Below are 22,800 nucleotides of genomic sequence, written 5' to 3' on the forward strand. Positions count from 1 at the left end.
CCTGGGTTTGAATCTGGCAACTGATTTTTGCTTTTCCTGACAGAAATGAGTTGAGGACCTGTCAATCAAACATGCCAAAAGCACTTTTAAGCACTTTAAACCTGTTCTGCGCCGTTTGCGAGGTAACGCGCACTGGCAGTTAGCCTGTGGGAGCGGCGCAAACGGTGTGCGCTGGGATAAATCTTAATTGGCTAGCGACACACATGTTCAGCTAATTGCACACAGTTTCAGCCTGTTTACCCGCTGCTTGACAACGGGCACGCAGTTTGCAGCTTTTAAACACTACTCAGCTACGGGCACTCTGTCTCACGGCAGCTTAGCTATCAGTACATTTCTGACTATTTTATTCTTATGTTACTTCAAAATGCTCTATTTCATTCCATTTTACTAAAGGGAATACATTTACATTTGTACAATACTGTCAGGGGCTTTTAGTGCTTATTTACAAAAAAAAGGTTGTTGTAGGGGCTCGAACCCTGCCTGCCTACTCTTAGGGCGGCTACTCTACCGCTAAGCTATTATTTCTTGGCTTACTTTGCATATTTAGTTCTTATATCCTTTTCCACTGACTGCTAACTGTGATTGCGCTAGTAGCACACCCGCACACAGTAGCAAACATTTACGGGGTTTAACAAAAAAAAAAGGTTTTAATTTACTTTTATGACATCTCTTCACTTTATACACTGATGGCCAGTCGGGGCATGTGTTGTATAGTGTGTTTATTCACATTTTCATGGCCTTTCTCGTGGCTGTTTACTTTCAGCCATTCTAGTCTTCCGTGGGCGTGTCCACTTGCAGAGCTTAGCCTACAGACACGCCCCCTACTCTCTTACACGGACCGTGTAAGAGTTACTAGTGTGATTCAGCATGCCTCATGCACCTCATGCATATGCATGACATGCTGACATCACACAGTTTAACTGCAGCCTCCGTGTAAGAGTTATAACTCTTACACGGAGGCTTCCTGAATCTGGCCCAAAGGCATGTGATTAGCTTCAGAAGCGCTCTTGTAGGAAATTTTCTTTTGACAAGTTTTAAGATTCTGTGTGCTTACTTGAACTCACAAAATCACTATTGCCTTGCATAAAATGTATTTACTTTTGTTTCTTGCAGTTTCCTTTAATATGTTTTTACATTTACTGAGTAGGTTGTTATTAACTTCAGTTTGTGTCATTTCCTGTCCAGTCATGGATAGTTATTCCAACTGCATAATTTCATATTGAGACTGATCTACTAATGAAAATGCCTTTAAACCGTTTTGAGCTGTTTTGTTGATTTTAGTAATTACTTTCTCAGATTTATAATCCACGGTGGTGCAGCAGTAGCATTGTTGCCTCACAGCAAGATGTTCTCCCGTTCGATTCTCAGCTAGTGTGCGGGGAATGCCTTCTGTGTGGAGTCTGCATGTCCTCCCCGTGGGTTGAGTGGCGTTCCGAAAGACATGCGTGAATGGGCATGCCTTCGTTGAAGGTTGGGCATCAAGCTGGAAACTCAGCACCGTGAAAATCCACTGCCAATCATTAGCAGACTGGAGTTCCACTGTGGCGACCCCTAACCGGGAAAAGCCGAAAGACAACACAAACTTTCTCAGATTTACTGTGTTCTGTTAAGTTTAGTGGCAGGAAAGCTTCTTTCAGGGACTCTGAACTTAATACAAAAGGATGAATGACAGATGTGAGTTTAGTTGTGCAGGCTAAACTTTGAAGTGTTGGCCAGCAGAGTTGTTTCTAAAGAGAGATTTATACCAAGTCCTCTGAAGAGAGTTTTAGTTTTTTCATGGGATTTGATATTCATTCTGGAAAACGAACAAAAAATAATCCAAGTAGCACTGAAATTCCTGTCTTTGAAGATTCTCTGACTACTATCATATGAGCTAGAAGAGTATTGAACCTCATCTTCATGTTTTTTTATTTGTTTACTTGATAAACAGAAATACCAAACTGGGAAGGTCCATTTTAAGTAAAGTCCTTATGAGAAAAACGTCTGGTTTGTTTGTGTCTTTCGGCTTTTCCCAGTTAGGGGTCGCCACAGCGGAACTCTGGTCCGCTAATGATTGGTAGTGGATTTTTACGTACCGGGTTACCAGCCCTGATGCACAACCTTCAACGAAGGCACGCCCCATTCATGTATGGCTCCACACAGAGGACGGTCTAGCTGAGAATCGAATGGGACAACGTCTTGCTATGAGGCGACAATGATACCGCAGCACCACCACCATTAGCAGAAGTTTACACAATGTGCACTGTTAATACACATACATATGAATTGAGATAAACCCAAACATCAAGAAAAAATGCTGCAGGACTGTAGGCAGCTTTTTGTACACATTGCCCAATCTATAAGGATTGACTGACTATTTTGTTAGTTTAACTAGATGTTTATTTTTGGGATGCAGTAAATAAATGTAAAATAACAATGAATATTGTAGAAAGTAAAGGAAATCTAAGTGATAAAGAGCATAGATTAACTACAACAGATTGAAACTTTGCATTCAATGAGTAATAAACAGAATTGTTTATGAAACTATTAATTAACTGAGTCTACATACCTCTGTGTGGTACAGGATATGTTAGGAAACTGGGACCATCATATTATGGCAGGTAATAAAATATAGTCAGGAAAGGTTGGATAAGCGAAGTCCTGGTGATGCATTAAATAATTGTGTAGTTCAATCAACAGCAACAGATAAACAAGACTCAGTGAAGAGAGAGGTTCCTCAATGTATTCCTAGCCTATGGAATAAGTTACTACTACAGGTAAAAAAAAAATGCTGGCTACTGTTAAGACTAGTCTTGATGACTGGACAAGTAGTCACTAATGTACACCAGGGTTATTATATATATTCTTGTTCAAATTAGTTAAAGGTATATATAGGTTCATAGGTTCATACTAGGCTATCTGCCCGAGGGCATTTACAAACCTAGCCCATAGTTTTGTGGCTTACACCACCCCTTTAGTATGGGGAACTATACCCATTATTTTGCTGTGCCTCTGTCGAGCAGTGACACTGAGGTAATCCCTGGGGTATATCTGTGATCTCCCATCCATTGGTCAAGATTTCTCTTGAACAAGGCCAGCGAGGTGCTCTGCCTCACATATACCGGGATTTTATTCCACAGCATAGGGAGTCTTTGGGTGATGAATCTATCCCTCCAGCACGTCCTATTAATAGCCGTGTCGAGGTTTAAGTCTCCCGCCCTTGTGGCTCTCACGGATCTAGATTTTTTGAGGTGAAGCAAGAAAGAATATATGGCAAAGCATTTTGTGATCACTTGCCTAGAATGTTCCTATGTACCTATTCTGTGACTGAAAATGCTAACACTGGGGGATTATGTGGGATAGATTTCAGTTTATAAGGAAGGTTGTTCCAGATTTTCCAACATATTAAGGATCTCCAGAGTCATCATATTTATTCCATGTTTTAGGAATGTTATCTATTCTGTTTAAAGACTATTTGAGCTGATCTTGAGGTTTTCAACAAGTGATACTATAGGGTGGCGCTGATCAGTTTGGTAAGCTAAGTGAAGAACTAGCAGATTACAAACTCCAACTGTAGACTACACAGTAATTCACAGTGGCATGCTCTATCATGATGACTGGCTAGTGATTCAAGCTACTGTGTTAGGCCTGGTTTAATTTATGTAGAAGGGTGAAGTGTAGACCAGTTAATATGTTAACAGAGTAAAGGACTGAAGGTATTAAGTATGAGTTGGAGGTGGTTTTCCTGTTATGCAGTGGGGAGAAATGTACTTGCCTTAGAAAAACTACAGAGATTGTTAATTCATATTATAATATTAATAACTTCTAATAGGATGTACACAAGGATCTTTGTTGATCTAGTTTCCCTTATAGTTGATCAGTCCAAGGAGGTGATGTGACTACTTTCTTGAGTAGGGGAGAGAGTAATATTATTTCATGAAGGGTGATTGACATTTTCGCATTGATGCTCAGGCATAATTAACATTGAATTTGGTGTAATTTTCATTTGTTCCTCAACCGATAGGTCTCGGATCTGACCTCAAATCTGGCTTGACCATTTTCTTTAGATTCACGGATCCACTGTCTGTGCAGGATTTAACTCCAGAGCTCATTGTGAATGTAGGAATAAGTTGGTATTGAAGGGCCTTCTTCCGTCTACTTTCTCTTCTCTAGCTGCTGGGGCTCATCCCGCCTCTAAGAGGTCTGAAAAGCGGAAGTCTGAATTGACTCCAAAGAATAAGGACTCCAACATTGGCTCCGACTACCAGTCCTCCTTCAAAAATGTCAAAAAAGTCAGATCCAACTTCCTCAAATCCTACCTCCTCAAAACCAATGTCGACTTGCATCTGGTCACCCTGATACTTGCTTTAGCTGATCTCTCCTTGTCTCCATTCACAGCAAATTTTCCTTCAATGGGGGGCAATCAAACAGTGATCTCTTCACTTCCCCTCTCAACAGGAAGTGCAGCAGGTTCTTGCCCGGATCCTCCCTCTGGGGGAGTCATCAAGAGATGCTGTAGTTCACAATTGGCCCTCTGGTCTCCTTTATGCTTATCCCCATTATCTCTCTTCCCCAGATTTCTACAGAAAGAGTATCTGGTTGAAGAGCAGAGTTATTCTCATTGGAACTTCTTGGCCTCATCAAATTTGGTTTCCCTTCTTGTGGTCTCATTCGCTCCTGGATGCTGTACACCAGTCGAGACGTACTGTCTCATTCAATGGAGGTGACTCATCTGGACATAACAGGCCTCATTTTAACTGCATAGTGTCTTCAGTTCCAGTGATAGCTAGACAGACCAGGCTTTCCTCCCCAGTCTGGCATATTCACTTTTCTTTTCAAAAGGGCTCTACTAGAAAAATCTACAAAAGTAAGTGGAAGAGATTTTCTGTTTGGACCCTGCAGTGGGATTCGGACCCTTTTTCCAACCCAGTCTCCACTGTTCTAAGATTTTTATTATCCCTCTGCAATAAGGGGCTAATTTCTCAATGATCAAAGTTCAGTTGGCTGCCATTTCCAATTTTTATTCAGGTGCAAGTTGCTTTTTTCAGTTTTCTGAAAGGTACCTTTTTTTTACTTTGGCCTTCAGTCATGGACCCTGCTCCTCCATGGGCTTTAACTGTCTTACTTCAAAGTCTGACTCAAAGTCCATTTGAACCTTCAGCCAGATCAGACCTTACATTTTTGCCCTGGAAGATATTTTTCCTAGTTGCTACTGTATCAGCCAGATGAGTATCTGAGCTCCAGGCTCTCTCGGCCAAGTCTTCATATTTGATTTTTCATAAAGATAGGATTTCCTTACATACCCCTCCATCTTTTTTTTACATAAAGTGGCTTCTGAGCAAAATATTAATCTGGTTATTAACATTACAGTTTTGTTCCCAAACTTTTGCAACAAACATGAATATGTACTGCATCTTTTGGATGTCCACAGGTAACTTTGATTTTATCTTCATCAGACCAAAGAGTTCAGAAAATCTGACCAAATGTTTGTATCCTTTTCACATAAAAGATTGGGCATGGCAGGTTCCAAAGTGACTTTAGCCAAATGGTTTAATGATTGCATATCCTTTGTTTATAAACAGAGAGGTCTGTCTTTACTGAAGCCCCGTAAAGCATATTCCACAAGGTCTATGGCCATTTAAGCTTTTTGGTCAAGAATTTCGATAGATGACTATTGCGTGGCTGCCACTTGGTCCAGTGCTTATGCCTTTATTACTTGTTACAAGTTGGATTTGATTTCCAGAAACAGAGCTACTTTTAGTTCTGCAGTACTCGGAAATATCCTTCCATGAAGACCACCCAAGGTCCCTCTAGCTGGGGATTCTTCCTGTCAATTAAGGAACAAATGAAAATGACAACATTTAATGCAAAAGTTATGTATTTGATGCATCTGTGTTGCCCATTTTCAGTCTTCCTCAACTTTCCATAGTCCTAACCCCTCCTACCTTTTCTTCCTGGAGAAGACCTAAGGGATATATTTTGGGAACCAATTATTCCTTGTTTGAGCTCCAGTTTTACCTCTACTGTTTCTGCTCTATTGATTCTGTACATTTCAAATCATCTTTACTAGGGGCAGCAACTCGATCTGAGGTATGATAGGTTAGTGGGGAATTATGGGTAAAGGGAGGAGCTTGAGAGTCGGATCTGTGAATCTACAGAAAGTGGCCAGGTTGGATCCGAGGTCAGATCTTAGACCCAGCAGTTGAGGAAGAATGAAAATGGACAACAAAGATGCTTCTTTATGGTGAGTACATACATTTTGTTTTCATCTCACTTGTATTCTGATACTCCCATAGCCCTTAACCAGAGCTGTAACTTGTGTAAGCTAGATTGGAATTAACATACCTAATAGTTATGTCAGCTGCGATAATGCAGTGTGACATTTGAAAGTCTTCAGTATGGGTGGGGGAGTTCTGTCTTAACAATTTTGTTTTTAATATCCCTGTGGTCATATCAGCCATTGATCTAAATGAGAAGATCCAACTCTGTAGACATTTTTGAAAATAAATTTTCCCAAAACTGTCAGTCTGAAAATTGGAAGAGCCAGATTGAGAAGAATGGGTGAAATCGACTGATGCTTGCTTGCTCAATCCTGGTTGGAGTGGTTTGTGCACATCCTTTACAGGAGTATTATTTGGGGATTGGGCTCATATGTGCATTCAGATCACAAAATGATTGGGGTGTTAGTCTGCCGAAGGAGTGTGTGCCATAGAGTTGGCAACATTGCTGGTGTGTAACAGCACATATCAGCATGATGCAGTGCTTGTTGGATGTTGCATCTTGCTGTTTAACCAATGGGGAAGAAGCTGAGGGTATATAAAAATAATCTCCTAAGCATTGCTTGGGTGATGGCAGTGATCTCTGTCTCTTGTCATGTTCTTCATTCCACATTGCTGCAGTCCTAACACTTGGGTAGTCCGCTGTCCCAGTCGGCCCAAATACCAAAGTATATGGCTGACGTCGGTCAAGGCGCATTAGTCTGACGTCAGGACGTCAGGGTACAAATGCGCATGACCGACGTCATATCCTCAGTCTTTTTTGCCGCATGGTCCGATGCAGAAGCAGTTTTGCGAGTGCAGGTTGGCGTTCTGAAATTTTCTGAAGTCGGAGTTTCAGACCGAATCAAAGTTGGCTAAGTACCCCGTTGGGGAATATTTTGGTTTTTTTCTTGCCTCAGTATTTAACCGGATGTCAGAAAAAGTGAATAACTGTATTTCTTGTGGGAAACAGATACCTCATAGGGATTACCATACCTTGTGTATACCTTGTTTAGGGCCTGAGCACGACGTTGTTGGATGTCGCTCTTGTGCTAGATTTAACAAACGCACTATAAAGAGAAGGTTAGACTGTGCCAGGTTAGTTTTTGGGAAGCGTTGTAATTATAAAATTCCGTCGGATGCTCCGACGCCCGCTTCGTCCAAAAAGCGCAAGGACAAAGCTGCAAAGCCTAGGTTGGAAGAACCGTCAGTCCCGGACGTCGGTTCTTTAGAAGGCCCAGTGGAGCCGGAGGTTCTGCCAGGAGTTTCTTTGGAGTCTCAGGGAGAGACTTTACTGTTACAGGATGTGTCCTCTCAGGAGGTAGGCCAGGCTGCGGGGCGTTCTCAGGTGGCTGTTCTTCCCTCTCTTCCTAAGGTGGTTAGAGCCTCCCCTTCTGTTTCCAAGGCTTCTTTGAGAGGCAGGCCAGGTTTAACTTCACTGGGGGTTTCTCCTAGCTCTTCAGGATCTTTGCCTAAGAAACATATGCTTAAAATGGCAGAAGATTTGATTACTATGATTAGAGGTTCTATGCCCCCTCCTGACAAGAGGCCTAGGGTGGAACCTGAGTTTGAGAGTTTTGAGCAGTGTTCGGAGGCTTCTGAGTCTTCGGCTGAAGACGTGCAGGAGTATCCTCCTTATTCTGATTCTGATGTGGATGATTCTACTCCTTCAGCTTCTCCTCCTGAGGATTTTTCTTTTTCAGAGACTCTTCATTCCATGAGGGAGCATTTTAAATGGGAAGGTCAAGATTTCTCTGATTCCAGGAAGAGGCTTAGGGAATTTTGTTTTACCCCAGCATAGGCCTTTAGCTATACCTCCTGTTCTGAATGTGGTGGAAGATGTTTTTGCAGAGGCTTCCTGAACCCTGATTCTTTGCCTCCTGCCCCAGTTAAACCAGATAGGTACTATAGGGTGCCTGAAGCTCATAAGTATCTTTTTAAGAGTCCTAGGGCAGACTCCGAAACTGTTTCTCAGGGGCCTAAAGGTGTTAAGGCTTCTGTTGTTAAAAATCCTGTTCCTCCTGATAAAGAGGCAAGGGCTTTGGATAGATGGGGAAAGAAAGTGTATACTTCTTCCACTTTAGCCATGAGGGCGTTGAATTGCCAGTTTCACATGTTAAAATATCAAAATTATCTCCTTTCACAATTGAAGTCTAAGGTGGATGCTCTGGCGGAAGGTATTGAGTGTAAAGAGTTGCAGGATTTAGTTCATGTGTCTGAACAGGTGGGTAAGCATTCCTTGCAATGTGGTTTTGATGCTGTGCAGGCCTCCTCGAGGGTGGCTGCCACTGGTTCTGTTCTTCAGAGGCACGCCTGGTTGAGGGATCAGAATTTAGCTGAGCATGTTAAGACAAGGATTTTGGATGCTCCATTACAGTCTGATGTGTTGTTTGGTTCGCCTGTGGAAGCAGTTTTAAAGAAAATGGAGGACAAGGCTAAGTCTATGCAGACTGTTAAAGATTTTTTGCAGGTGCAGCCTCCAAGTTTAGTAGAAATTGGCCTGCTAAGGGATGGACATATCCTGCTTATGATTCCCAGTCTAGGGGTAGGTCTAGACGTGGTAGGGGCAGAGCTCAAGGTTCTTTTAGGCCTAGAACAGGAGTTCACCTGCTCAGTCTTCTGGTGAGGGCAGGGGTCAGTCCTTTCGTAAACAGACCCAATGACCTGCCTTTTCAGCTGCCAGTACATTCTCGTCTGGCAGCACCTTTGGGAGGAAGGCTGGCTCTTTTCAAAGAAAATTGGGATTTAATTACCCAAGACAGATGGGTGTTGGATATCATTCACCACGGTTACAGGTTTTATTTCCATACCTTGCCTCCTTTCAAAGGCATGCCAGACATTCCTCCTCTACAAAGAAAAGAGGCTCACAAGCAAATTTCTCTGTTACTCAAAATAGGGGCCATTCAGCCGGTTCCTGTACCAGAAAGGGGCCTAGGATTTTATTCTCGCCTGTTCCTAGTACCAAAGAAGGGGAACACGTGGAGACCAATTTTGGATTTACCTATCCTCAACACTTATCTGGACATTCCCAAGTTCAAAATGTTGACGTTACAACAGCTTTTACCTCTGCTGGGCAAAGATCACTGGATGGTAACTTTAGATCTCAAGGAGGCTTACCTTCATGTGCCTATCAGGCTAAGTTGCAGGAAGTATCTGCGTTTCGAGCTGGGAATTCCCATTATCAGTTCTCTGCATTGCCCTTTGGCTTATCTACTGCCCAGAGTATTCACAAAGGTTCTGGCTCCAGTGATAGCTTACTTCAGGCTAAAAGGAATACAAATCTATCCTTACTTGGACGACTGCCTGATTCTGGCTCAAGAAAAGGAAGACCTTTTACAGCATTTGGAATATGTGATAGCAGTGCTAAGATGCCTAGGGTATTCTGTGAACGAAATAAAGTCCAGTCTAGTACCCTCTCAAGACATGTGCTTTCTGGGTGTGAGACTGAATACAGCAGCCCAGATGGCCTTTTTAACCCGGACAAACAAAAGAATCTTTCCATTTACTTCCATCATCTATCTCTTCAGTCCGGGCTGACTGCAAGGACAGTCCTTCAAGCCTTAGGGTTCATGGCATCTTGTATTCTGGTGCTTCCCAATGCCAAACTGCATATGAGGAAGCTGCAATGGTATCTCAAAATGTATGGACACAGCACTGCCAGGATTTGGACACTGTCATTCAAATAATACCTTGCATTCAAAAGGAATTTTTGTGGTGGGCTCAGGAATGTCACCTAAACAAGGGACTCTCTGTGACCCGGCCAGAGGCGAGTCAGATTCTAACGACAGATGCCTCAGACATTGCTTGGGGAGCTCATCTAAATGGAAAGTGGATACAAGACAAGTGGCCTGCCAGACTACAGCATCTACATATCAACATGAAGGAGATGTTAGCAGTCCAGTTTGCATTAATGGCTTTCAAGGAGTTACTTCTTCCAGGGCAGGTGTTGATTCTAACAGACAACGCAACTGTCATGTGGTACATCAACAAACAAGGGGAACACATTCTTACCCGTTATGCAGGCAAGCAATGATTTTATGGGAGACTGCGCTCAGCTTGCAACTAACTCTTCAGGCAAGGTTTCTGCCGGGAGCACAGAACTCCTTAGCGGATGTGTTAAGCAGACAAATCATGGATCCCCACGAGTGGAAACTGGATCTTCATGTATTTCGAAAATTGACAGTGTCATGGGGAACTCCAGACATAGATCTGTTCGCTTCTCCACTAAACCACCAGCTGCCAAAGTTTTGCACAAAGAGGTTTCATCACACAGCTTGAAAAGTGGATGCTCTTTCTTTCAGTTGGAAAAATCTTCATGTGTATGCCTTTCCACCTCTGCCTCTTCTCCCAAAGGTGCTCCTAAAGGTCAGACAAGACAAGCCAAGGATGATTTTAATAGCTCCAGATTGGCCTCGCAACACTGGTACCCATTACTGAGGAGTCTGGTAAGGAAGCCTCCATGGCCTTTACCTTTGATTCCGCACCTGCTGTCTCAGAGGGACGGTCATCTGCTCAATGTCAAGCTTCACTCTCTTCATCTAACAGCCTGGCATATTCTGTTTTGAAACACAGCAGGTCTCAACTTCCTCAACAAGTTTTAAATGTGATTATGGAAGCCAGAAGACCTAGTACAAGGAAAGTGTACGCAGAAAAATGGAAGAGATTTTTATTTTGGAGTGCAGCAAAGAATTTGGAGATTTCTGAGCCTAATTTGAGTGTGGCTCTTCAATATCTTACTGAGTTATTGGACAAAGGTTTGTCTTTCTCTTCCATTAAGATTCATGCTGCAGCAATTTCAGCTCACTATGATTGTGACCCACCATTGTTTTCGCATCCTTTGTTCAAGCAATTTCTTAGAGGGGCAAAGAATATAAGACCCCACGAGAGCTCCTACTCCTGCTTGGGATCTCAATTTTGTGTTGGAGAAACTTACTCTACAACCTTTTGAGCCTCGGCTACTGCTGAATTGAAATACTTGTCATGGAAGACTGCTTTTTGTTGGCCATTACTTCTGCAAGAAGGGTTTCTGAATTGCAGGCCCTTATGGCAGTAGAGCCTTTTTGATTTTCCATAAGGATAGGGTATCATTACGCACTAATCCTTCCTTTATGCCTAAGGTGGTTTCTAGTGTGGCTTTAAACCAAACTATTCATTTGCCTACTTTCTATGCAGATCCCCAAAATAAGGGGAAAAGATTTTGCACACTTTAGATGTACACAGGCAGTTGCGTTATTATTTAAGCAGGACTAAGGATTTTAGGCAGTCTCAGCAGTTGTTTATTTCTTTTGCTTTGAGTTCTCAGGGCAAGCCTGTGTCAAAACAAACTATTTCTAAGTGGATTGGGTTTTGCATTGCATTTTGTTATTCCCATCATGGCAAGGAGATTCCAGCTGGGATTAGGCCTCATTCCACTAGGGCTACTGCCACTTCAACAGCATTTCTAAGAGGGGTGGCAACTAAGGATATTTTGGAGGCAGCTACTTGGAGTTCAGTGCATACTTTGTCTAAGCATTACCACCTTCCTCTCTACTCTAAATCTAGGCCTGGTTTTGCCACAGCTATTTTGCAACGCATGTTGACAGCTCCTGCTTCTTTATGATTTGCCAGCCTCCCTTACCTCTGCTTTGGGATTCTACCCAAGTGTTAGGACTGCAGCAATGTGGAATGAAGAACATAGTACAGTTTTGTACCTACCATAAATGTAGATGTTCGAGGATCCACATTGCTGCAGTCCAATTTACCCTCCCTCCTTCCCCTCTGTGTTTAGGGGTGGTTGTGTGGGTGAGGTTATACTCTTGTAATTTTGTATATATTGTACATGTTTTTGGTGCAGGAGTGTTTGGTGTTTGTGGTTTTGGCCTTATCTTTTTAGGGTCTTCTGACATCTGGGGCAAGAAAAGACTGAGGATATGACGTCGGTCATGCGCATTTGTACCCTGACGTCCTGACGTCAGACTAATGCGCCTTGACCGACGTCAGCCATATACTTTGGTATTCGGGCCGACTGGGACAGCGGACTACCCAAGTGTTAGGACTGCAGCAATGTGGATCCTCGAACATCTACATTTATGGTAGGTACAAAACTGTACTTTTTCCTCCTACAGTCCTTGGACACTGAAGGATGTTAGGAATCATTGGAACTAGTTGGTGGACTGGGATTTGATGGCCATGGGTGTAGTGGAAACCAAAAGGTCCAGCTTCTCTTTTTGTGTCCTTATCCACAAGATTCAGAGAGAAACAGGAAAAATCAAAGATGTCTGAAAGTACAGTCAACTCTTTGCTTTGCTTAAGCTATGTAATTGTTTACATTTTTGATTTTGGAATCATAAAATAAAGTCCATATAACTCTCTTTTTTTTGTCTTACAGCTAAGAAACTGGGATATCCACAGGAGATTCAAATACATTCTAATTGGATAGTTGCCTGTATAGGATTTCATTAGGATTCAAAGCCTCCATCCATCAATAATTCATTCATCTTTAGAGGTACATCATCCAGAAATATATGTGAGGTAAGAACATGACAAACTGCTTAAACATTTGCAAAATATTAGAAGTTGAAGACTGTGATTTTGCTCTTGTAGTTGTCCAAGGGACGTAGCCTGTTCTTTCTATCCAGCCAGTACTGTAAAGACAGTGTGAGACGCAGTTACCATAATGGGAAAAATGGTTGAAGTCCTCCTATGCCATCACAGTGACTCATAGTGAAAGCCCTACCACCATCCACCTTATTTTCATTTTCTTTTTCTGAGAAATATTTGAGTTGTCATTAGTTCTTATATTGTATTAGACTTTGAATGGCGAAACACTGCCTAATTAAGCCTGTATTCATTAGCTGCAACAGTGTAATGAATTATTATTATTTATTTATTTATTTTTTGCTAGAGAAAGGGCAGGGGTCCTAAGGGCTGTAAAAGAGTATGAAGCATGTTGCATGAATACAGAGTGCACCATTTGTAAACTTGGTGGGTATTCAGAAACAAGTGTAATGTGACCACTGTGTGATAAATATTGGCTCTGAGGTAGTGTGACACAGACAGTAAGACTTACATATATATAAATGCCAACACATGCCAGACATTCCCAGAACAGTACTGCGTAAAGAAGTCTCACAATCATGAAAATGCCAATCAAACATATAAGCAAATTGTACTATGTGTGGTCATATGACCTGAAAATATTGCCATGTGATGTTATATATTTCACATGCACATTGAAGTGCTGCATAGAGGCAACATAGGCACAGCTGGGAAGCCATAAATGGGCTACACAGCAGAGTGCCATCTGATTTTATTTTATAAATGGGAAAGAAAGAGCAAGATATGGCAGTTTGAGAGAGAAGAACAAGCAGAAGAATGCACTGAAGGACAAACGGGGAGGAAAAGTGGTATGGGAATGGGGAAGAAGGGTATACTGTTTTGGATGGACAGGGGCCCTTTGTTTTATTAGAAGAAGATTGGCGGGAGAATCATGGGGAAGTTGTGGATAGGCAGAAGGGAATAGGGATGGATTAGAACCCGTAATGCAGAACAGAGTTGATAACATTGCTTTACTGACAATTCAGAGACAGTCAAGCTAATTCACTTCATTAGCATGATGTTATGACCCCTATTATAGCATGCTAAAAAGAGCAATCAAAATTTTGCATTATAGAACACAGTATAGAAAACTTACTAAAGTGTACATTTGAATTTGTCGAAATATAAAGAAAATGATCACAGACAAGATTACTGGTAAGGCACACCACCAGTCTATTGATTACTCGAGTATGTTTGACTGCCACATGCACACAGAGTCACACATTTGTGCATTGTGTTTGATGACTCTGCACTGGCCATGATGGGTCTGACGGGGAGGGGGCTCTAAACTCACAGGGCTCAGCCATTTGGATGGGGCATCCTGCCAGGGTTAGGCAGACTTAAGTCACAGTTTTGCACTGTCATTGACTTCGCCCTGTTACCTAGGCACAACAACAGACTGCTGCAGGTGCAAGTGACAGTGTACATGACTCACATGCCCACAGCTACTGCACTAAGGCACAGCGCCTCAACACATTTATATCATAGTATTGTACAGGGCTGTATCCATCACAGGGATGGTAGGTACAGTGAGTTAGCATTTGTTGGCTTACATGGATGTCCTGCATATACACAGTGATCAGTGTGTAATGCCTGTAGATCTGCTGACCTGTCATTGCACAAAAAAAATGGTAATGTCTGGAAACGTTCACTCTACAGGAAATTAAGGTGTTGCTGCATTCACTATGGGCATATGGCAGGCAGATCTTTCCTACTGCCATCTCTTCTCTATGCTGCCTCAGTCTTCATTAAACTTCAAGTCTTGCAACTATCCAAACTTGAGCAGTGTTCTAATCAAATAGTCAAATTTGCAGTAAATTATAACAATAGAACACATTACTGCCTAGTCCTCTGAGAATTAAACTGATTAGAACTACCACATCACCTAGCCCTTTCTCAGTTAACTACAATCTACAGACTTTTCTGTTAGCCATATAATTGCCCGGCCCTTAACAAGTTAATGAATACAGCATTACTCACCCAATGTAATTTTACACTCAAGAGAACAATCAGTATAACCAAATTATGTAATACTGCAGGTGATTCTGTATATTCAAACAGTACATCTGAACAATGAAACCACATCCCACTACCACTGAAATCTATTCAGAATGCAAGCTCATTTATAACACAACTAAAACTTCTTTCAAATCAGTGGATCTGCTGCAGTACATCTCCAGGATAAATGCAACAGACTTGTCATATCAACAATTAATTTCCCTTTATTCAGAATCCTATGCTTCACAACCATTTGTCACCAGTATGTGACTAGTTCACTACCATCTCCATGCTGTAAACATTATTTTATTTTACTGCTCACCCTCCACCTCTATATTTCTAATATAGCCATATGAACATGCTTTATACTTCACCTGTTAACTACAGTATTAACATTTTCTGCCCTACCTAGTTACTTCCCTCACTTCCATTTCTTTAAATTTATTGGTACTAATCACACAGTCTACTGTATGACAGACCCATTAATACATCTCTTCAGATGTTCATTGTTCAACATCTGTGTATTTTATTTGATATCTGTTCATATTTATTACTGAATGTTTGTTGAAAAATGTTTGTAATATGTTGGATCTTTTCTCTACAGGCCTCCACTGAAAAGGTTTATCTGACTAAACACAGTCAGACAAACCCAGTAAACCAAAAGCAAAATAAAATAAAATAAAATCTTGGAGAAAGGTAGAGTGGATAAAGCTTTCCAGGATCTGGCAGTAGCTGGTGTAAGATATCACTGAGGTGGATGATAATAACAGGACACTGGTGCAGTTAGTTGCGGGGTCACTGACATGATCCTCGATGTTAAGACCAATACCCAGGATACAGCTAGTGACAGGTTGACTTCCAGCGTCTCAAAGACCCAGAGGATATTCTACTTTCCTTCACTCATTACATTGACAGAACACTCCTACCAATTGGTAGTTTCAGTGAGGGTTTTGGGCTGTTCAGGACTGCTTGCCTTTTAGCGATGCCTCAGGTAAATAGTGATATTTGCTGTACTTGGACATTGCCTAGTTTGCTCAAACATGTCCATCTGTTTTTGTGTCACCTAGGGAATAGGGACATCAGGGCCACAACTGAGACCATAAGCACTATAAGGTGCGACTGTCTGTGTGCAGGATGAACCATTCGAGTAGTGGTGCATGTCAGTGTTCATTATTCCCACTACTGCAGTAGCCTTTAGGCTATATGGACTGTGTCTTTCCTAAGACAGAAACACCACCCAGCTTCCAAAAGCTCAGAATTTCTCCCACACTTCAACTTATGACTGCTGGTTGGTCAGCCCTGAGGAGGAAAAATCAGCAGTCAGATTGGAAAAATAATTCAGTACTTTCTTGCCATCTTGTGAAGAAGCAACTTGAAGGCACTTCAGCTCCTTTCTGGCAGACAAGTTTTTTTAGGGGGACCCTTCCATACAAAAATTTGTATTATTTAGTATATGATTTTACACACACACACACACATACACAGATATCTGTATGTGTGTATGTGTGTGTGTGTGTGTGTGTGTGTGTGTGTGTGCACACACAGCATCAGAAGTTTCTTATCGGGGACCAGTATTTTTAGCTTGGGCTAACTTAGTGGCTTGTTTTGTGAAGAAATGTACTGCGCGTGTAAACTTACTGTTTATTAAACAAAAGTTTTATGTGGGGAAGTGTTTTATTTGGGCAGAAAATTCTACGAGTGAAGTAGTGCATGTATTCATGCTATGCTAACTTTCTTGTCATAATTTTCTGCCAGACTAATTTTGTTCTAAAGAGGATTCTGACAGGAATTTAGTTGGATGCTTATGCATTACAGTGTTTTGCCGACATTTCTCGTGTGTGAGAATGTGAGTGTGCTGTTTGTGCTATTTGGCAACTTACCTTCTGACTGACTCAGGACCGCATCTAAAGCACACTCCTCATTCACATCATAGACAGTTACCCTGCTTCTGCTGGTCCAATTTCCATTGTTTCTAGAAAGAAAGAAAGAAAGATCAAAACTTACCAGAGATCTCCTGCTGACTCCATGGTCTCAATCTTCACCTCAGGCAATGGTAGGTGACTCTGTAGTAGCCAGCAGTCATTCTTCAAACCATTCACTTAACTCTCTGGCATAGTCCTTTCAGCCACTGTGAATTGGGGGTCAGGCACATCCTCTTCAGCTGTTCCATTGTCCGAGCTAGGCATGGCAGAACCATGTTTTCTAGGGCATGGAGTCATACCAGGAAATGCTGCTGGATGTGTCTGAGAGAAGAAACCTGTTGATGGGGCAGATATTCCTTCTGCAAACTGGGCACTAAAGTTACCTGTAAATAGAAACAACAAAAAGTTAAACATTGCTCATCAGAAGACATGGTCTCTGTCAGAAAATATGATTTTCTTACCTTAGCCAGAAATTGTTGCAGGCAGTCAGTCCTTGTACACAGAGTCAGGTTAGTCAGAATATTCCTCAGGATGTCATGTCAGATGATTCTGACATAGGCAGAGACAGGGCTTCCTTTCCTGCAGCTTCACAAGCCCAAGACTCTGAAGCAGAGGAAAGTTGGTTCTCACAACCTCCTTTAGAGGAATTTTCTTTTTCTCAAATTAGAAAGAATGAGATGTTTTATGGGAAGAAATGGATGTTCTTCCTGAGTTGAGGAGATATTATATGTTACAAGTGGGTATGCCTTATTCTATGCCTATTCCTCCTCTAGTGCCAGCCACAAAGGATGTATATAATGCTGCCTTTGACTGATTATATAAAGCCTGTCTTCTTTGGGGACTGAAGGTTGTGAGTCACAGTTGTTTAACTAGCAAGCACTTTTTTTTCACCTTACATTGGACCATGCAGCAATATCAACATCTATATCAGCAGAGAATAGGATAAAGGTGTAATCCAATCCTTAGCTATCACATCCATATTTGGAAGTCTGTGCTTTTTTGTATATACAGTTTGAGAGACTTTGCTACCTCTCCTCCCCTTGAAGTTAGTGCTATCTGAACTATTGTTTTCAACATTTCTCAAGTATCTAAACATTCCTTAAGGAGGGTGCATTATTGTGCATATACTGTGTCTAGGGCCTCTGTTTCTGCTGCTGTGTGCATGGGTATGAAATCAGTTATTTTCCTCATAAGGTAAAGTCTGAAATTTTAAATTCAGCTTTAGATAAGGATTTTTTTGAGCCATCTGTTACTCTGGGTCCTTAATTTGGTGTGTGAGGGATATTAATTCTGGTAGTTTCTAAGAGTTTTCAGGACCTCTCTTGTAAATCTCTCAGACCGTCTTTTAGGCCTAAGTAACAAAACAAGCAATCCTTGCCTTCTCCGGCCAAACAGGGAAGCAGAAAGAAATTACAGGGGGGAACAATAAGAAACAAGGACCTTTTCTGAAAAAAAAAAAGCGTACAACTTTAGAATGACTATGTCAGCATTCTTCCCTCCTCCCCTTGCCACAGTCTTGCAAAACCTGTCTCAATAGCTGGTTTTGTATATTCCCCTTTGCAACAGATTATGATAGTCTCATGGATCCTAACTGCTGTTAAGGAAGGTTGCAGTTGACAAGGGATACGAAAACCTTATTTCAGTGGAGTTCCTCCCCACCTTCCAAATCAAACAATGTTTTTCCTCTGATTCTTCAGAGCTTGCTTACATTGGCAGTCACAGAACCAGTGCCATTAAATCAAAGGGGCAAAGGCTTCCATTCCAAAATGTTTGTGGTATCAAAAAAGATGCCTTCTTGGACACCAGTTCTAAATCTTCCCTTTCTAAATCTGTATGTGGAAGTTCCAAAATTCAAAATGCTGACCCTTCAGAGTCTGTTAACTCATTTCCCCGGGGAAGCTTTATGGTAACATTGGACTTAAAAGGTACATACCATCACATTCCCATAACCAAAGGCTTCAGAACTTTTCTCATATTTTCTCTGTGTGAGCCACATTGTCAGTTCTTTGATTTAACCTTTGTATACACCCTTTGAGCAATAGATAGCCTAAAGTGTCTGCCCCCCATCATAGCTTATTGCAGAGTGAATGGCAGTCACATTTTTCTTTATTTGGATGACTTGCTTATCTTTGCAGAGTTTTCTGTCAGACATCAATTGTCCTTGGCATGGATTTCATCTTGTTTAATTACTCTGGGATTCCATATAAACAATAAGAATTCTTCACTGACCCCTTCACACAAGATGGTCTTTATAGGATGTTTTACTGATGATCTGCTGCAAAAGGCACTTTTGATGCAGGAAAAGGTGAATTTTACTTGAAACCTTTTTTATCTTCTCAACTTAATCTCTGACTTTAGCTAGGGAAAGTTTTTCAGGATTTTGGGGTTCATGGCATCTCTGATTCTTATGATTCTCTTGTGAACTTACACATAAAGTGGTATCTAAAAATGGATCTATGTCAGATGATTTGAGTTTTCAGAAACTCAAAATTCATACGGACGAGACAGTATGATTGAGTTTTCAAAAACATGAACATCAAAAAAAAAAAAAAAAACAGAAAAACATCTTTTTTTTTACATTTGTGCAGGGGGCAAGCCCCACTGCACTCCCCACACCCCCTGCAAATTATATATACTAACTCCGAGATCGCACTACAGTGAAGAAAAGGGTACATTTCCTGATCCTCACTGTACCGAGATTTCCATTCAAAAACCCAGTCATATGGTCTTGACCATATGAATTTCGAGTTTCTGAAAACTCAATCAACTGATAGGCATCCCTAAAAACAGATGGACCCAACATTTACATCCTCTGGATTTTCAGATACCAGTCTCAGGCTTTGTAAAAAAAAAGGAACTGCACTGGTGGAGACTACAAGTACAAGCAAAGTCAGGTCTTGCCGTCTCTCTTCAGCCTTCAAGTCACTCTGTAACTACAGATTCCTCAGGTGTTGCTTGAGGGGCAGTTTTCATGGCAGTAAAGGTACAAGTTCAAAAGGATTCTTCAGACAGATCAAAGCACATAAATATAAACAAGATGTTTGCTGTGTTGCATGCCAATCTCTTCATCATCTGTGGTCCTCAGGACCTTTCCAGATGATTACAGACAACACTGCAGTGATGTGGTACATCAACAAGCAAGGGTGCACAAGGTCATACCTTCTATGCAGGCTGGCTGTGATTGCTTTGTAATCAGTTCTTCAACCCTCCAAGCATCTTACATTCCATCAGAACAAAAACATAGTGCCAGACAAGCTGAGTAGAACCAGGACAGACCCTCACGAATAGAAACTGAATGATGGGGTCTTCCAGGGTGTGAGCCAGTGCTGGGGAACACCAAAAGTAAATTTGTCTGGTTGTCTGTTTTGAAAGGAGGCAAACAAATTCTACTTTAGTGCACATTGTAAGTAAGCCTGGAAAACAAATGTATTTTCATTCTTGTGGAATGAAATGTTCCTTTATGCAGTCCAACATTTTAATGTGATATCCAGTGTAATTCTGAATACTCAGAAAGACTCTCCAAAAGTATTTGCTGTGTGAACCCCTTTGAGTCCAGGCAGTATTGGTTCTCCGTAATGGAATTGGCCAAGGGCAAATACTAGAAGCTTTCTCACAAACTGGGCCTACTCTCACGAAAAAGTGGGATTTTGATACACCCCCATCTCACACATATTTAAATTGCCTGGATGATTAAATTCTAATACTTTTTAGGTACCTCCTTGCAGATGATGCAGCAGGTACTAAAGAAAACAAGAAAGCCATATACTGGCAAATGGAAGAGATTTTCTAGTTGGTGACTAGCTAATTACTACTGCCGTATCAGAGATTATCTAATACTGGTGCTTAAATATGGGTGCAAGTTACTAGTCTTTGACCTTCGTACTTCTGAAGTAAGGTACATCTTGAAACTATTTCAGCATGACCGTCCATGGATCCTCCACTTTTTGCATTGTTTTTAGTGAAGCACTTTCTGATAAGTGTGTTACATCTGAAATCACCATGGAAACAGTTTGCCCTTGCCAGGGAGGTTCATTGCATGGAAAATTGTTCTTATTGCTCTGACATCTGCAAGAAGAGTTTCTGAGTTGTAAACAGTCATGGCAGGTGAACCCTATCTTGTCTTCCATGGGGATACTGTATCATTAAAAGAAATCTCTCATTCATGCCCAAGGTTGTTTCAGAGTTTACTTTTAATCAGGCCTTCAATCTCCCAATGTTCTATCCTGACCATCAAAACTAGGGAGAAAGGATTATACATACTCTGGGTGTGCTTAGGTGGCTCGGGTGCTGTTTTGATGGAACCAAATCCTTTAGAAAAGCTGATCAACTATTTGTTTTGTATGCTGAGACTAAGAAGGGACAACCCGTGTCAAAACGGGACTACTTCCAGATGGTTGTTTTTGTTTATTGCCTTTTGTTATGCCCACCATGATAAACCAGTTCCAGGCAGTATCAGTGATCATTCTATGGTCTTCTTTGATAGCATATTGGAAAGGTGTGGATTATAGAGACAGCTATGTGGTCCTCTGTACATACCTTTACAAGACATCACAAACTGGATACTTTCATTCGATTCAAAACTGGCTCTGCTAAGACATTCTCCAGATGTTTCTGGACAAGGGAGCCCGCAGGATTTTTTCCAGGGGGGGGGGTGCAAACCCAGAGCCCCACCCACAAAGCCCCACCCCCTCCACTCATGCAGCCCCCTCCCTCACACAGCCATTACAGGGTCCCATTACTTGGCTATTTCTCCCCAGTTGCCATAAACACTGTCAAAATTCTTAGTGTGCATACTGTTTTTTGCATTACTTCTACAATGATTACAGATATCTGGATTTAATTAGGAATCCATGATAAGTTGTTTTACATACCTCCATGTACATTGCAACTAACTCAAGGGAACTTTCAGCTGGCAGCCCTTTTGAATGCTGATCAAGAAGTCTTGGCTGTTCAATTCTCTATACTGGAATAATTTCTCATTCATTGCTAATAATCATTTTATTTACTTGGGTACTAACAGAGTTTTACTTACCTACCATAAAGACAAGGTATTTCTTTTACCTCAAAATACTTCCCCTTGTTTTATTTATTTATTTGTAAGTGACTTAGAAACAACTACTGGGGAATAGTGTTCATTAGCTCAGTATTTTTCATGTAGGACACTAAACTGAGTCCCATGAGCCTGTTCAGATTATACAGATTTAAACAGATTAGTTTATAACACTAGTGTTCTTTGGCTTCCAAGATTAGCTCTCAGTAACACAAGTTGCTGTTTAAATAAAAGCTGGCATTCTGTGCTCTGAATGCACGACACGTTATAGCTGTATTTAACTTAAACTGTGTGCATTCACTAAATTATGTATATCTTTTAATTAACGCTTAATCAAGCATTTCTTCATAATCCCAACATTGACATAGTTACAAATCATCACTTCATCTTTTTATAGATAACTCCAGTAGCCCTAATATATGCACATTATTAATTACTTTTTCAAGATTAGTTTTACTGAGTGGGCAAGGGAAATTCTGGGTGTTTTCTGATTTTGTGTGGTTGACCCTTTTTATATGAAACTGGGTCTGCATTATCACTGATGTGAACAACTTCATTATATGCTTAACTAAAAGCTTTAGACCTTTTTTCTTGGCACAGCCATTACAGTATCCTTCCTGTTACTGTGATAAGCAAGAGTAGCCAGGCATAAGAAGTGTACATATTTATACATATGATTATGCACATGATTATAATATATACAGATTGTATTAATTATAATACAAAATTATTTAATTATATCCCTTCTATAATACAGCACCACTTGTTAGACTGTGTTTTAAATTTATAGTTTTTAATGTTTTTCCAGCAAGCAATGAAACAAAACATATGAACCAATAATGACACAAAACATATGAACGAATAATGACAAACTGCCCAATTCAAAACATTTCAACCATAAAAGGTCACTTAAACTTTTGTCATTTATTGTTTAATTATCCATTTAATCCAAATTCAGGTGTACTTAAGAACATATTACTTAGGCACTAGTACAACAATAACAGTTAAAATCAACTAA

The 22,800-nt window shown here is 41.0% G+C and overlaps 1 protein-coding gene across 4 annotated transcripts in view; it reads left to right on the top strand.

Annotated features, from left to right (window-relative positions):
- Positions 1-22,800, top strand: part of MEF2D (myocyte enhancer factor 2D) — a 1,758,957-nt gene that overhangs the window by 377,525 nt on the left and 1,358,632 nt on the right. For all 4 annotated transcript variants that reach the window (XM_044079787.1, XM_044079789.1, XM_044079788.1 and 1 more), the window contains exon 2: positions 12,604-12,746. The gene's annotated coding sequence lies outside the window, so the exon portion shown is untranslated. The remainder of the gene's footprint in view (positions 1-12,603; positions 12,747-22,800) is intronic.

The sequence above is a fragment of the Protopterus annectens genome, chromosome 8.part0 (assembly GCF_019279795.1).
Source record: "Protopterus annectens isolate FY-2018-M chromosome 8.part0, PAN1.0, whole genome shotgun sequence".
Classification (NCBI taxonomy): Eukaryota; Metazoa; Chordata; order Ceratodontiformes; family Protopteridae; genus Protopterus; species Protopterus annectens.